This window comes from Mandrillus leucophaeus, unplaced genomic scaffold (assembly GCF_000951045.1).
Source record: "Mandrillus leucophaeus isolate KB7577 unplaced genomic scaffold, Mleu.le_1.0 Scaffold1286, whole genome shotgun sequence".
Lineage (NCBI taxonomy): Eukaryota > Metazoa > Chordata > Mammalia > Primates > Cercopithecidae > Mandrillus > Mandrillus leucophaeus.
In genome coordinates, this window is record NW_012101239.1 from 383,661 (window position 1) to 387,885 (window position 4,225).

The window sequence follows — 4,225 nt, forward strand, 5'->3', positions numbered from 1 at the left end:
TTCTTATCAAAAATGGAAACCTACTTTCCTGAAAGTTGAGTGTTCACATTTGTAACTAAACTCATTCCTGGGATAGCATGTGCTTTTCCAATGTGAGCAATTTCAAATCCCCGTAATGAAAGTATGAAATAATATAGAAACTTGAATAGATTGAATAAAAATCTTATAAGTAATAAGACATAAGTGCCATTATGACCATGCCATCCAAAAATAATACATTTTCAAGAGATTGAAAATTGTGTATATTGATCCCAAAATTCTTTCATCTCAGAAAAATGCTCACTTTTTTAAAAAAAAAAAAAAAAATAACTTAAAAAAAGTTCCTCAAAAAAAAGGTCCAAAGGGAAAAGCCTTTAAAAACCAAAAAAAATTAAACTTATTTTATAATAGAGTTATGATCAATTAAAAGATGAACTCAATGAATTAAATGGTAAGTAAAGAAGAAATTAGATTTAATATTTCCCAAAGAGGCTGGGTTAATGTCTAATTGAGATGATGTATTTTCATACCTCTGCTCTTCATATTTTACAGCAGTATATTGATTTAGAATTTCTACTGAGCATAAGTCAAATCCATTTTTTCCTACTTTATCAATGTATAAATATTCCTAATTCTGAGATTAGCATTTTTAATATGTGATTTTACAGTGAATCTAACTGCAACTTTTTAAAAAGTCCAACAGCCAGTATCCTGTGTAATCATTTCTTAATATTTATCCATTTCCATGGATAAATTTAAACTGTTAACACATGTCTCTTCGTATATTTAGAAGTTCACTGATAAAAGAAAACCAAAATCAAACAAAACAAAAATCTAAGATTATGATGTAGGCTATAAAATTTGCTTGCTGTGTTACTTGATGTACAATTTGTCTCATGTAGATTTCAATATATTTCTTGCATAGAAAGCACATAAATCAGGCATTATTGATTTTTTACTTTTTGTGAATGCATAACAACCATTTTCTTTTATTTTTTATTTGGATAGTTTGGGGCAGGTTTTGTGTTTTTGCATGGTTTATTTTGTATTTAGTTAACTATATAACTAATAATTGGTAATATTTAACATCTTCTTCAGTGCCATTCTTTTTCATTATTTTTCAAATTAAGCCCTTTTGTTTTTTCTGCTTCAAAGCTTATCTGGGAGGTATATTATTCTTTTTAAAAATTGCATGGTTTATTTGGATTGAGTTTTGAAACTTACTTATGTTTTCACTTCTCAATTTAGCCTTCATGTATTTTCCATTCCTAATTCTAGCCCATTTTATCACAGATTCAAAATATATATTTTACTGAATGCTGAATGATGTCTGCTTGCATGTCTAACAAATTAAACATAAATGATGTATTTGACTTATAGGAGATATACTGTAAAAATCAGTGATATCAGGGAAGGTTAAAAATGTATAAAGCATGTTATTACCACAGAGGTATAATTGGGGAAATTGTGTTCTTCTTATTTTGCATTAGTACATATAGAAACACATAAAAGGTGGGCTGAAACAGAATAATTTAAAGATCAGGCTTCTCAGAGCACAGGGCATCAAGTCTCCATTTGCAGCTGTAGGGACTCTGTGAAGCACATATCACAAAACTGCTCTTGACAGTTTGGACAATGTGGATTTACTCCAACTGGCACTGGGATGGCCTCCCAAAGGGAGCATAGTCAAGGTTTACAAGGGCCCAAGTGCCCATCATCTGTCAGGCACCCTTTCTCATCTCTGACTTGGGTTCATTTCACTTTATCTCTGGGACACAGACACCACATCACCCACGACATCTGACAGAAACTACAACAGAATGAGAAAATAAAAATAAACCTTGAAAGCTGAACTTTTAAATCATGTTGTATTTCTTTGAAAAAGCTGTTATTTTATTAGAATGCGTCCTTTGTCTCAGACGTGCTGGCTTTTCTTTAAAAGTGAGTTACCATTCAATTCTTGACAGAGAAATGGATAAACGATATTTCATTCATATTTCTCAAAATGATTTGCTTTTTTCTCATTAAGCTTTGTTTTAGTGGGTCTCAAAATTCTACAATAGATTTTTTTGTCAAGTTGTTTCTATTAAAAAGTATGGATTTTAAAAACTAATAACTAAAAATTGCCAAATGCAAAAAAGTAGTTTACAAACCACTTTCCTTTCCTTCTGAAGGTTTTACGATGCATTGTTATCATCAACCAGACTTATCATTAAACTTAAATGGCCAATTGAAAGAAATAGTTCTGAAACCATTCTTTCACCACTGATTAAGACCGGGATGGTAGATAGAGGTATCACATTCATTTAGCCTTCTGAGTTGTCTAGGCAGACTTAGTTACCTTGCCAGCTTCATAAGCCTTCTTGTCGACTATGATGATGACACCCAAGCAACTGTTTCATATAATGAACAGCAAAATTACCTAGGGAAGAATAGTTAGAGAAGGTCTCAACATACATGTGCTTGCCAGGAATCATATCAATGATGGAAGCATCACCAAATTTCAAGAATTTAGGGCCATTTTCCAGCTTCTTACCAGAAGAGTGCTCAATCTTTTCCTTCAGTGCAGCAAACTTTCCAGCAATGTGAGCAGTGTGACAATTCAGTACAGAGGTGTAGCTAGCACTGATTTATCCTGGATTGTTCAGAATAATCCTCTGAGCAGTGAAGCCAGATGCTTCCATTGGTGGGTCATATTTGCTGTCACCAGCAACTTTGCCACAACGAACATGTTTGACAGGCACATTATTAAAACTGAAGCCCACATTGTTCTCAGGAAGAACTTCATTCAAAGCTTCATGGTGCCTTCCAACAGACTTTACTTCAGTTGTAACATTGACTCAAAGAAAGGTGACCACCATGCCAGGTTTCAGAATACCAGACTCCACTTGGCCCATAGAGATAGCACCAACATCATTTTGTAGATATCCTGGAGAGGCAGATGCAATGGCTTGGCAGCTGGGTGAGTTGGTGGTAGGATGAAAACCAGACCTTCAAGCAGCATGGTTCCACTGGCATTGCCGTCTTTATCAATGACTTTCCATGTCTTGAACCAAAACATGTTTTGGTTCATATTATCCAGCATATTGTCATCATTCCAAACAAAAATTGGCACAAATGCTACTTTATCAGAGTGGTAAGTCAATTTTCTTAGTATGAGTGCTGACTTCCTTAACAATTTCTTCATATTTCTTCTCGTTGTAGGGTGGCTCAGTAGATTCTACTTTGTAAACACCAACAATTAGTTGTTTCATACCCGGTGTGTGAGCCAGAAAGACATGCTCATGGGTTTATCCACTCTTGAAAACATAGCATGAAAATCACCAAGGCCAGGAGCAACAATCCGGACAAGCCAGCATGAGATATGCCTGCAATCAGATTTTTGATAAAGTTTCTGTGTCTTGGGTCATCAATGATAGTCACATGATACATGCTGATTACAAATTTCCACAGAGCAATATCAATGATGATACTACATTCACACTCAACAGTTTACTATATTCACACTCAACAGTTTATTAAGACTGACCCAGGCATACTTGAAGAGTTCTTTCTCATCTCAGTGGCCTCACTCTCAATATTTTCAATGGTTCTTTTGTTGATTCCACCTCATTTGTAGGTCAAATGACCTTGCCCAAATCTACATGTCCAATGACAGTGATATTGATGTGAGTCTTTTTGTTTCCCATTTTGGTTTTTGGGGGTGGTTTTCATGACGTCTGTGTTCTGACAGCAAACCTCTTGCAAAAAGAATGAGTTGCTTTGCTTTATCAGTCTGCTTGGGTGATCAAACTGTGACTAAATGGGCAATCTTGTGTATGGCATACTTCTTTTAGTTAAATAGTATTTTATCTTCACATTATAGACATGGACTTATAACTGCGTCAACATAAAAGGCAGACAGATCACCTGAGGTCAAGAGTTTGAGACCAGCCTGGCCAACATGGCAAAACCCCGTCTCTACTAAAAATACAAAAACTCACCAAGCACAGTGGCACATGCCTGTAATCTCAGCTACTTGGGAGGGTGAGCCGGGAGAATCGCTTGAACTCGGTAAGCAGAGGTTGCAGAGAGCCGAGATCAGCCACTGCACTCCAGCATGGGCAACAGAGCAAGACTCTGTAACAAAAAGAGAAAAAAAATTCCATTGTTAACTTTTACCTGACTTTGTTTATGTTTGTTTTAATTTCATCTATACTAATGGTTCAGGGAAAGTCCTTTGCATACTGTTTTATACTGTGATAGG

General features: G+C 35.3%; 1 pseudogene; it reads right to left on the reverse strand.

Annotated features, from left to right (window-relative positions):
* Nucleotides 1–2,281: 2,281 nt before the first annotated feature.
* Nucleotides 2,282–3,233, reverse strand: LOC105533786 (annotated as a pseudogene).
* Nucleotides 3,234–4,225: the final 992 nt, after the last annotated feature.